The sequence below is a fragment of the Colletotrichum acutatum genome (genome assembly GCF_030867785.1).
Source record: "Colletotrichum acutatum strain CBS 112980 chromosome Unknown BDZ83scaffold_261, whole genome shotgun sequence".
NCBI lineage: Eukaryota > Fungi > Ascomycota > Sordariomycetes > Glomerellales > Glomerellaceae > Colletotrichum > Colletotrichum acutatum.
In genome coordinates this window covers 16,491-30,327 of record NW_026849255.1, presented here as the reverse complement: position 1 = coordinate 30,327, position 13,837 = coordinate 16,491, and positions in this window count along the sequence as shown.

The window sequence follows — 13,837 nt, the reverse complement described above, 5'->3', positions numbered from 1 at the left end:
ATATTTATTAACTAAACTGTTTTAAACAAGAGTTATAAGTTTTTATTTAATAATTCGTTTTTTATTAAAGTTATTAAAGGTTTCTTTAAATCTTTTTTTAAACTCGGTATAATTATTAAAGATCTTTTTAATATTATTCTTTTAAATTTACGTTTATTTTTTAAATAGTCTTTTATAAATAGTTCGAACTAAATAAAGATATTTTTTAAAAAAATAAAGCTATATAATAAACTTTATATATTTTAATAATAAAAGAGGTTTCGTAATAATATAAATAGGCCCTAGTTTATATAAAAAATCTTTAAAGAGTATCCGGGGACCCGTTATAAACTTTTAGTTTAAAGTATTTAGTTCTAAATATTAAAAGTAATTAGAGTATTATAAATTAAACGTAAAGCTAGTCGTTTTTATTTTTAAATTTAAATATTATATTATATAATTATTAAATAATAAGTACGGCTACCCTAGTAGTTTATACTGTACTATTATTATTAACGGTTAATATATTCGTACTATTTAGTTAGTTTATTAAGTTTATTTATTAAATAGGAGTAATTAAAGTATTATAGCTAGTTAGTTATAATCAATATATTAATAGAAACTAAGGCTATAAAGGCTAAATAAATAGTATTATAGTTATATATAGCTTTTTAAAAGCTATATCTATAAATTATAAAATAAATAAAGCTCTAATAATTAATTATAGTTTTATTAAAAAGGGTTTTAATAAAAATAACTAAAAATAATTATAAAATTTAATATTAAGTTAATTATTAAAAAAGCTATAAAAAGTCTATTTTTAAACTAGGTTTGAGCTCTACTATATATAAGTTTTATTTTTAAATATACCCTTTATAATATTTTTATTTATTATTATTTAACTATTTACTAAACGGTTATCCGTTTTATTTAATTATAATCGTACGTCTTATTTATTTATAGGTATCCGTTCTTTATTTTATTATATAATTATAATTATATAATTTATTTATAGTTTTTTTATTCTAAAAGGAGTCGTCCTAAGTCTATTATTTTTATATATATAGTATAGTAGCCGCCGTAGGTTCTATAGGGTAGGCCCTGGCTTTATTATGCGTATTAGGTTATAATAATTAGCGACGTACTTTTTTTAAAACGCGTTTTATTTTTAGCTATTTAAAATTTTAATATATAATAATTTAGTAATTATAATATTAATTTATCTTTTTAGGGTCTAGCCCGCCTCATTAGGGGCCATCTTCGCCTTTACGGGCAAGTTAGTTTATTAGGGTGAATATCGTGTATTACTACGTAATAAACTTTAAAACTAACTATAGCTAGCCGCAGCCGTTACCGACCACGCTAATATAGCTTAAAATATTACTAATAACGTAATATATTAATTATTTTCTAAATAGCCGAAAACTACCCCCTATTTTCTACCCTATTTAATAACCCTAGAACATCCCTTTTCGTCTTTTTTAATCTACTCCTACACTATAATTTTAGAGTATTAATAATATTCTAGAGTCGATTAAGTATTTCGAGACTATATTATATAAATTAAGTACTAATAATAGCGATACTAATATCGATATACCTTCTTTAGATCTTTAAGTTAATAATATCTAATCCGTATTTTTTAAAACGGTTTTATTATAGCCTAGGGTCCTTTAATATAATGCTTATAGGATCGAACTTCTAACTATTAAAGAAGCCCTAGGGGTCAATAATTTCTAAACGTCTTAGTATTTTAATAATATATATTTAAAATAGACGATTCGATAGCGATAACGATAGACGGCAAGGGAAGTAGCGTTTTTTAACTTTAATAAAAGAAAAGAGATAACGAATATATATATACGAGTTAAAGTTAAGAAAGTATACTAGATATTAGTGCTTGTAGAGGGCGGCGTTATTCTTAACGACGGCGACGAGGGCATCTCCGATGCCACTATTATAAGCTACTATTATTTAGAGGGGCCGTAAACTTAGCTAAGTAAGCGGTTTATAAAGTAGTAGCGTCGCGCGCTTAATATCGCCGTTAATTAATCTATAGTTATAAACTTTATAAAAGGGAAAGTTAAAAAAGTAAAAAGAAATCTAAAAAAAAAAATAGTTTATTAAGATAGTAGGAATATCTATTAATACTATATAGTTATACTATATAAACGATATCGAGAATTACCCGAGTAGTTAGTAAAAGCAGAACATTAAAATAAATAATATTAATTTATATTTAAAAAGATTAAATTAGTTTTATAATTAAGATAATTAGATCGATGCGTACTATAAGCTAGAATTTTAATATTTAATTTATTCTAACAATATATAGTATTTCTAAAAAAGTTTTATATTATAAAATAAATAATTAACTACGCTATAACTATATTTAGGCTTAATAATATACACTCGATTTAATTAAAAAAACACTTTTTAATATATTATTAAATAGAATTTTAAAAGGTTTCTTTTATAATTTGGTAATATAAAAAATATAGTAAATCTTTTATTATAAATATAAAATAGAACGCCTATTAAGAAGTATCAAATTAAAAGGGTTATTAATTTATAACCAACTTTAAAAACTAAATTTAATCGTTTATATAATTATTAAAGGATATTTTAGAAAGTTTCAAAAGTTATTTTTAAATAATTTATATTATTAAATAATATAATAACTAAATATTCCCCCGATAGAGCAATTTACCGGGGCCATACTATATATTATTTAGTTAAATATTCTACCTTTACTAGCTACTCGGGCAATTCTTAATATCGCTTATATAGTATTTATATATAATATTAATAAATACTCTTATTATTTTAATAGACTATTTTTTTTATTTAGATTTCCTTTTACCTTTTTAACTTTCCCTCTTTTAACTATAAATTAATTAATAATAATATTAAAGTATATAACGCTACTGCTTTATAAGCCTATACTTACTTAGCTAAGTTTATAGCCCCTTTAAATAATAATAGCTTATAATAGTAATATCGGAAATACCCTCGTTATTATTATTAAAAGAACGCTACCCTATACTTTTAACTTTAATTTATGTATATATAGATATTCGTTACCCTTTGGGGTCTAGCCCGCCTTATTAAGGGCTATCTTCGCCTTTATAAGCAAGTTAGTTTATTAAAGTAAATATCGTATATTACTACGTAATAAACTTTAAAACTAACTATAAACGGCTATAGCTATCGATACTAACTAAACTTAGATATTAATAACCCCGCTATAATATATTAATTACTTTCTAAATAGCTAAAAAAGTACCCCTTATTTTCTCTTTTTATTTTATTTAACAATAACCTCTCTTTAATACTCCTATTTAATACGCTCGCCTACGCTCTTTTTAAGCTTTTAATTATATTATTAAATCTAGATTTATTTATATTCTATGATATTAGTAAAGCGCTAATAAAAGCAACGCCTATTATAATATATATATCCGTTTTCTATAAATTAATATTACGGATATAGTATTTATTAAAATAGTATCTCTATATATTGGGGCGTTTAATATAACATTTATAGGATCGAACTTCTAGCTATTAAGGAAGGCCTAAGGGTCGATAAGTTATTAGCGTTTTAATATTTCGATATATATTTAAAAGTAGGTAAACGATTTAATAGTAATAACGATAGTAATAGTGTAATAACGATAAATAGTAAAGGAAATAGCGTTTTTCGATTTTAATAAAGGAAAAGAGGTAACGAATATATATATATATATAAGTTAAAGTTAAAAGTATATTAATAGTAAAGATTTATAAAGGGTAGCGTTATTTTAATAACGGTAACGAAGGTATCTTTAATACTATTATTATAAGTTATTATTATTTAGAGGGCCGTAAACTTAGTTAAGTAGGCTGCTTATAAAGTAATAGCGTTATGTATTTTAATATTATTATTAATTAATTTATAGTTAAAAAAGGGGAAAGTTAAGAAAGTAGAAAGAAATCTAAAAAAATAGGTTATAAAGATAGAAGGAATATCTATTAATAATATATTTTTATACTATATTAACGATATCGAGAATCGCCTAAGTAGTACGCAAAGGCAGAACATTAAAATAAATATATATTCGTTACCTCGTTTTTATTAAAATTAAAAACGCTACTTTCTTTATTATCTATTACTATTGCTATTAAATTATATATTTATTTAAATATATATTAATATACTAAAACGTTAATAACTTATTAACGCTTAGGGCTTCTTTAATAACTAGAAGTTTAATTTTATAAATATAATACTAAACGACTTAAATATATAGAGATATTACCCCCCCCGATAGAGCAATCCGCCGGGGCCGTACCGTATATTATATATTAAAGAAAACTAAATATATTACGCTCTAAACCTAATTACTATTTAAAACTATAGTAATAGTTAACTAACTTAACTATTTTCTCTTTTTTATTAATAACTCCTAACTTTTTACTACTTCTAGCTATTTAAGAAATAAGCTTTATTTACTTTAATATATATAAAACCTTTTAATACTAGCGTATATAAGTAATTAGGTCTAGTATAATCTCTTTTTTATATAAATATTATTATTATTAAAGGGGGTTTATAAAAGCCGTTTTTAATACTAGTTTATTATTTTAACCTTATGTATTTTTAACCCGTTTATTTTACTTATTATAACTAAACTAGCGTTAATATATTAAATCTTAATATTAATATTAGCCCGCTTATTTATAATATTTATATTATTATTTAACTAACTTTTATATTATTAAAAAGTACTTCGTTACTTTTTAAATATATTTACGTTATTTATAATAGCTATAATATCGAGCTAGTTAAAGAAGAGGCCTAGTCCGAGGGGGGTAGACTTATTAAGGGGCATCGTTAGCCCTTTAATTACTAACTTAAATTAATAGTTTATATATTAATAGGTTCGTTTAATAGGTTTATTTAGTAATTTATTTAGTTTAAATAGAGCTTATAAATAATATAAAAAGTAATAAAAATAAAAAAAATCTTTATAAACTTTAAGTAGCTATATATTAGCCCTTTTAGCGCTTTTTTTAAAAACCTCAACGTTATTATTAAAGTTTAGAACCTTTATAATTAAAGAAGGCTATTTCTAACCTTTATAGCCGACCTCTATAATTAACCTTTTTAGCTACCGCTACTACGTAAATATATTACTTAGCCTATTATTAATAAATAGCTAAATAGGGCAGCTTATTTATCCTGAATTATATAGCGGTTTTTGTATTAAAATTACTATATTAAGTTAAGCGCGTACTTAGGGTATATTACGTATATTATATAGTTAAAAAGTAAACTATATTATATGATTTCTTTTAAAAGCTTAATCCCGTTAAGGTCGATCTTTTGTGCCTATAAAGCTAGAAAAAAACCATTATATTATATAGTAGCGGTAGTTAAAAAGGTTAATTATAAAGGTTAGTTATAAAGGTTAGCTATAAAGGTTAGAAGCGGCCCTTAACTATAGAGGTTCTAAACTTTAATAGCGATATAAAGGTTTTTAAAAAAAAGGGCTAAAAGGGTTAATATTTAATATATTAAAGTTCGTAAAGATTTTTTTATATTTTTATTATTTTTTATCTTATTTATAAGCTTCTCTATTTAAACTAAATAAACTACTAAATAAACTTATTAAACGAAGTTAGTAATATATAAACTACTAACTCCCCCCGATAGAGCAATCCGCCGGGGCCGTATTATATATTACGTATTAAAGAAAACTAGGTATATTGCGCTCTAAACCTAACTACTAACTAAAATAGTAGTTAACTAACTTGACCATTTTCTCTCTTTTATTAATAGCTTTTAACCTTTTACTATAGTCCTCTAAGTTCTAGCCGTTTAGAAAATAAGCTTTATTCATTTTAATATATATAAAACCTCTTAATACTAGCCTATATAAATAGCTAGGTCTAGTATAATATACTCTGTTTTATTAAAAGTTAAAGGATCCTTTATATAATCCTTTATATTTATAATATAGCTCGTATTTAAAAGGTTATTAATTTTATAAAATATATTTTTTAAATTAATATTAATATATTAGATTTTAATATCTATATTAACCCGGCTATTTATAGTATTTATATTATTATTTAATTAGATTTTATATTATTAAGGAGTACTACGCTACTTTTTTTAATATATTTATATTAACTATAATAGCTAGGGCGTCGAGGGGGCCTAATTTATCGAGCTCTAGAGGGGGAGATCTATCGAGGGGCATTATTAGCCCGCTAATTACTAATTATATATTAAATATAGAGTAGGTTCTCGTTAAAGTAGTTATTTAACTAGCCGACCGCTTAACTAGTTATTTAACTAGTTATTTAACTAGTTATTTATCTAGCTAGTAGTTTATATATTAATAGGTTTATTTAGTAATTTATTTAGTTTAAATTAAGAGCAGCTTATAAATAATATAAAAAGTAATAAAAATAAAAAGAATCTTTACGAGCTCTGGAATAGCTATATATTAGCCCTTTTAGCCCTTTTTCTAGAAACCTCTACGTTATTATTAAAGTTTAGAACTTTTATAATTAAAAAAGGCCGCTTTTAACCTTTATAGCCGACCTTTATAGTTAACTTTTTTAGTTACCGCTTCTATATAAAGGGCAGCTTACTTATCCCGAATTATATAACGGTTTTTATATTAAAATCACTATACTAAGTTAAGTGCGTATTTAGAGTATATTATACGTACTATATACTTAAAAAAATATATTATATTATATAATTTCCTTTAAAAGCCTATCTTATTAAGGTCGATCTTTTATACTTATAAAGCTAGAAAAAAAACCATTATAAACTCCTAACTAAATAACTAGTTAAATAATTAATTAAAATTAATTAAAAGTCTAGTTAATTTAACTTTATTAATAAAAACTTACTTTAATAATACCCCTCGATAAGTCTACCCTTTTTAAACTAGGCCCTTTTTTTAATTACCTCGACGCTATAACTATTATAATTAACGTAAATATATTTAAAAAAATAGTAAAATACTTTTTAATAATATAGAACTCGGCTAGGTAATAATATAAACGTTATAAATAGCTTGGCTAATATTAATATTAAAATCTAATATATTAATATTGATTTAACTATAATAATTAAAATAAATAGGCTAAAAGTATATAGGGTTAAAATAATAAACTAGTATTTAAAATAGCTCTTATAAGCCCCCCTAAATAACGATAATATTTATATAAAAAAAGAGATTATATAAAACCTAGTTATTTATATAGGCTAGTACTAAGAGGTTTTATATATATTAAAATAGGTAAAGTTTACTTTTTAAATAGGTAATAAAAGGTCGGGAGTACTAATAAAAAAAAGAAAATAGTTAAGTTAGTTAACTATTATTTTAATTAGTAATTAGGTTTAGCGCGTAATATACCTAGTTTTTTTTAATATATAATATACGGTACGGCCCCGGTAAATTACTCTATCGGGGGGATTATATACGTTATAATAAAGGGATTTTTAATTTATATTAAAGTATTATCAAAACTTTAAAAAGGTTAATACATATTCTATAAATAAAAGGAATTAACGTACGAAGGGCTATTCGAGCTATTAATATAAATAAATCTCTTATTCTATTAATTAATATTTAAAAGTTTCTAGAATCTCGAGGATTTTAAAATTATAGGGAAGTTTATATTAATTTATAAAGGGTTTATAGTAAAGTTAAAGACTAGGTAATTTCTAATTATTAAATAATAGCAATATAATAAAAGCTTTTAATATTAATTAGCTATAAGATATAGAGCTCTATATCCTATTTATTTAGTTATATTATTAAACTATAGTTAATAAGAGTACTTATAGTAAGTATAAGACTCTATAATAATAATAACTTTAATATACCCCCTTTTATTATTAATTAATATTTTATTAATTATTGAAAAAATAATATAAAGGTTTATATAGTTAATAACAATATAAAACTTTAGGTTTTGAATAAATAATTTTAATAAACTAACTTATATAGTGGTTTTTTTCTAGCTTTATAAACAGATAAAATCGACCTTAACGGGATTAGGCTTTTAAAAGAAATTATATAATATAATATACTTTTAAACTATATAATATATATAATATACCCTAAATACGCGCTTAATTTAATATAGTAATTTCGATATAAAAACCGCTATATAATTCGGGATAAATAAACTACCCTATATAGCGGTAATAGTTAAAAAGGTTAACTATAGAGGTCGGCTATAGAAATCGGCTATAAAAATTAAAAATAGCCCTTAACTATAGAGGTTCTAAACTTTAATAGCGACGTAAAGGTTTTTAAAAAAAGGGCTAAAAGGGCTAATATTTAGTAGAGCTTATAAAGATTCTTTTTATTTTTATTACTTTTTATATTATTTATGAGCTTCTCTCTATTCGAACTAAATAAACTACTAAATAAACCTATTAAACGAACTTATTAATATATAAACTACTAGTTTAAGTTAGTAATTAAAGGGCTAACAATGCCCTTTAATAAATCTACCCCCCTCGGACTAGGCCCCTTTTTTAACCAGCTTAATAATATAACTATTATAATTAACGTAAATATATTTAAAAAATAATAAAATACTTTTTAATAATACGGAATTTAATTAAATAACGGTATAAACGTTATAAATAACTAGGCTAATATTAACGCTAAGATCTAATATATTAACGCTAATATAGTTATAATAATTAAAATGAGCGAGCTAGAAATATATAAAGTTAAAGTAATAAACTAGTATTTAAAACGGCTTTTACGAGCCCCTCTAGATAATAATAATATTTATATAAAAAAAAAGATTATACTAGACCTAGCCATTTATATAGGCTAGTATTAAGAGGTTTTATATACGTTAAAGTAAATAAAGCTCGCCCTTTAAATAGGTAATAAAAGGTCGGGAGTTGATAAAAAGGAGGAAATAGTCAAGTTAGTTAACTATTTTAGTTAGTAGTTAGGTTTAGAGCGTAATATACCTAGTTTTTTTTAATACATAATATATAGTACGGCCCCGGCGGATTGCTCTATCGGGGGGAAATTATTAGTTTATATTTAATATATAGTTAGTAATTAGCGGGCTAGGACTTTTTAACGATGCCCCTCGATAGGTCTCCCCCTTTAGGGCTTAATAAATTAAGCCCTCTCGACGCCCTAGCTATTATAATTAATATAAATATATTAAAAGAGTAGTATAATACCCTTTAATAATATAAAATCTAACTAAATAATAATATAAGCGCTATAAATAGCCGGGTTAATATAAATATTAAGATTTAATATATCAATATTAATTTAAAAATTATATTTTATAAAGTTAATAACCCTTTAAATACGAGCTATATTATAAATATAAAGGATTATATAAAAGGTCCTTCCCCCCGATAGAGCAATTCGCCGGGGCTATACTGTATATTACGTATTAAAGAAAACTAGGTATATTGCGCTCTAAACCTAATTATTAACTAAAACTCTTAACCTTCCGCTACCTATCTAAAGGGCAAGCTTTACCTACTCTAACGTATATAAAACCTCTTAATACTAGCCTATATAAGCGGCTAGGTCTAATATAATATACTCCTTTTCGTTAAAGGTTAGGGGACCTTTTATATAATCCCTTATATTTATAATATAGCTCGTATCCGAGGGGTTATTAGCTTTATAAAATATAATTTCTAAGCTAGCGTCGATATATTAGATTTTAATATCTATATTAACCTAATTATTTAAAGCGTTTATATTATTACCTAGCTAGATTTTGTATTATTAAAGGGCACTATGCTACTCCTTCGGCGTACTTACGTTAGCTACGATAACTAAGGTATCGAGGGGGCCTAATCTATCGAGTCCTAGAGGGGGAGACCTGTCGAGGGGTATCGTTAGGTTCTCGTCGAGGTAGTCGGTTAACTAGCCGACCGCTTAACTAGTTATTTAACTAGTTATCTATCTAGCTAGTAGTTTATATATTAATAGGTTTATTTAATAGTTTATTTAGTTTAAATCGAGAGTAGTTTATAGGTGATATAGGAAGTAATAAAGATAAAAAGAATCTTTACGAGCTCTGCTAGATATTAGCCCTTTTAGCCCTTTTTTTAAAAACCTCTACGTTATTATTAAAGTTTAGAATCTCTATAGTTAAAGAAGGCCGCCTCTAACCTTTATAGCCGACCTTTATAGTCGACTTTTTTAGTTACTGCCGCTACGTAAGTATATCGCTTAGCTTATTATTAATAAATAATAGGGTAGCTTACCTATCCCGAATTATATAGCGGTTTTTATATTAAAATTACTATATTAAGTTAAGCGCGTACTTAGGGTATATTACGTATATTATATAATTAAAAAGTATACTATATTGTGTAATTTCTTTTAAAAGCCTAATCCCGTTAAAGTCGATCTTTTATACTTATAAAGCTAGAAAAAAACCACTATATATAAAAGGTCCTTTAACTTTTAATAAAAAACAGTATATTATATTAGACCTAGCTATTTACGTAAGTTAATATTAAGAGGTTTTATATATATTAAAGTAGGTAAAGCTTACTCTTTAAACGGCTAGAAGCGGTAAAAGGTTAGAAGCTATTAATAAAAGAAAAATAGTCGAGTTAGTTAATTTTAGTTAATAGTTAGGTTTAGAGCGCAATATACCTAGTTTTTTTAATACATAATATATAGTACGGCCCTAGCGGATTACTTTATCGGGCAAAAGAAACTATATAATATAGTATAGTTTTTAACTATATAATACGCGCAATATATTTTAAATATACTTACCCCCTAACGGAGCAATCTGCTAGGGCCGTACTATATATTACGTATTAGGGCAAACTAGGTATATTACGCTCTAAACCTAATTACTAACTAAAACTCCCGACCTTCTACTATAGTCATCTAAGTTCTAGCCATCTAGAGAGCGAGCTTTACTTACTTTAATATTTATAAAACCTCTTAGTACTAGCCTATATAAATAGCTAGGTCTAGTATAATATACTCTTTTTTATTAAAAGTTAGGGGACCTCTTATATAATCCTTTATATTTATAATATAATATATATCCGAGGGGTTATTAACTTTATAAAATATAATTTCTAAATTAATATTAATATACTAGATTTTAATATCCATATTAATCTAGCTATTTATAGTATTTATATTATTATTTAATTAGATTTTATATTATTAAAAGGTACTACGCTACTCTTTTAATATACTTACGTTAATTATAATAACTAAGGTATCGAGGGGGCCTAAGAATTTATTAAGTCTTAGAAGGGGAGACTTATTAAAGGGTATTATTAGTAAACTAGTAGTTTATATATTAATAGGTTTATTTAGTAGTTTATTTAGTTTAAATCGAGCTTATAAGTAATACAGGAAGTAATAAACATAAAAAGAATTTTTACGAGCTTTAAATAGCTAAATATTAGCCTTTTTAGCCCTTTTTCTAGGAACCTCTACGTTATTATTAAAATTTAAAATCTTTATAATTAAGGGCCGCTTCTAACCTTTATAGCCGACTTTTATACTTAACCTTTATAGCTACTACTACTATAAAATAGCTTACTTATCCCGAATTATATAGCGGTTTTCATATTAAAATTATTATATTAAGTTAAGCGCGTACTTAGGGTATATTATATATATTATATAGTTAAAAAATATACTATATTATATAATTTCTTTTAAAAGCCTAATCCCGTTAAGGTCGATCTTTTATGCTTATAAAGCTAAAAGAAAAACCACTATATACTTTAAATATACGCTTAATTTAATATAATAATTTCGACATAAAAACTACTACATAATTCAGGATAAATAAGCTACCGCTACTTATTAATAATAAACTAAATAATATACTTACGTAGCAGTAATAATTAAAAAGGTTAACTATAGAGTTAATTATAAAGGTTAGCTATAAAGGTTAGAGGCGGCTCTTAACTATAAAGGTTCTAAATTTTAATAATAATATAGAGGTTTTTAAAGAAAGGGCTAAAAGGGCTGATATTTAGCTACTCTTTAAAACTTATAAAAATTCTTTTTATCTTTATTACTTTTTATATTATTTATAAACTCTATTCGAACTAAATAAACTACTAAATAAACCTATTAAACAAACCTATTAATATATAAACCACTAGTTATTTAATATATAGTTAGTAATTAGCGGGCTAACGATGCCCTTTAATAAGTCTACCCCCCTCGGACTAGGCCCCTTTAACTAGCTCGACGCCGTAGCTATTATAGCTAATATAGGTATACTTTAAAAATAATAAAGTACCTTTTAGTAGTACGGATTTTAGCTAGGTAATAGTATAAACGTTATAAACGGCCGGGCTAATATTAATATTAAAATCTAATATATTAATATTAACCTGGCTATAATAGCCGAGATAAGTAAACTAGAAATATAAAATTTAAAATAATAAATTAGTATTTAAAATAGCTCTTATAAGCCCCCCTAAATAATAATAATATTTATATAAAAAAAGAAATTATACTTGACTTAGTTATTTATATAGGCTAGTATTAAAAGGTTTTATATATATTAAAATAAATAAAGTTTACTTTTTAAATAGCTAGAAATAGTAAAAGGTTAAGAATTATTAATAAAAGGGAGAAAATAGTTAAGTTAGTTAACTATTTTAGTTAGTAATTAGGTTTAGAGCGTAATATACTTAGTTTTTCTTTAATACGTAATATATAGTACGGCCCCGGTAGATTGCTCTATTAGGGGGAAACGAACTTATATATATACTAAAGTTCTTATACTCGCTAATAAAATACTAAGTTTATTAATAGTAAAGGGGGATATATATATTAATCAAATATAAAAGAACTAAAGTTTAATTAGCGAAAGAAACTTTAAATTTACTTTAAATAGTATTTAAGTTATTCTTTAAATTTATATAGAAAACATATATCTATAGTTAATAAAAGGGCGTAAATACATATTTAAATTTAATAGCCTCGAGCTATTAAATAATAAAAGATTATTAATATATAATATTTTATCCCTTTAGGGTCTAGCCCGCCTTATTAGGGGCCATCTTTGCCTTTACGGGCAAGCTAGTTTATTAAAATAAATATTATATATTACTATATAACAAATTTTATAACTAATTATAGCTAGCCATAGCTATTACTAACTTAAACTATTATTAACGACACAATATATTAATTACTTTCTAAATAGCCAAAAACTACTCCCTATTTTTACCCTATTTAATAACTTTAAAATATTTTTTTTAATTCTTTTTATTTTATTCTTATATTATAATTTTAGGGTATTAATAATAATTTAAAGTTAATTAAATATTTTAAAGCTATATTATATAAATTAAATATTAATAGTAATAATACTAATATCGATATATTTATTTTAGATCTTTAAGTTAATAATATTTAATCCGTATTTTTTAAGATAGTTTTATTATAGCCCGGGGTTCTTTAATATAATATTTATAAGATCGAATTTAATAGCTATTAAGGAAGCCCTAAGAGTTAATAATATCTAGGCGTCTTAGTATTTTAATAGTATATATTTAAAATAAACAATTCAATAGCGATAATAATAAATAGTAAAGGAAGTAGCGTTTTTTAATTTTAATAAAAGAAAAGAGGTAATAAATATATATATATATATATATATATATAAGTTAAAGTTAAAGGTATAGGGTAGCATTATTTTAATAATAATAACGAGTGTATTACCGATATTACTATTATAAACTACTATTATTTAAAGGGGCCGTAAACTTAGCTAAATAAATGTAGGCTTATAAAATAGTAGTATTATATACTTCAATATTATTATTAACTAATTTATAGTTATA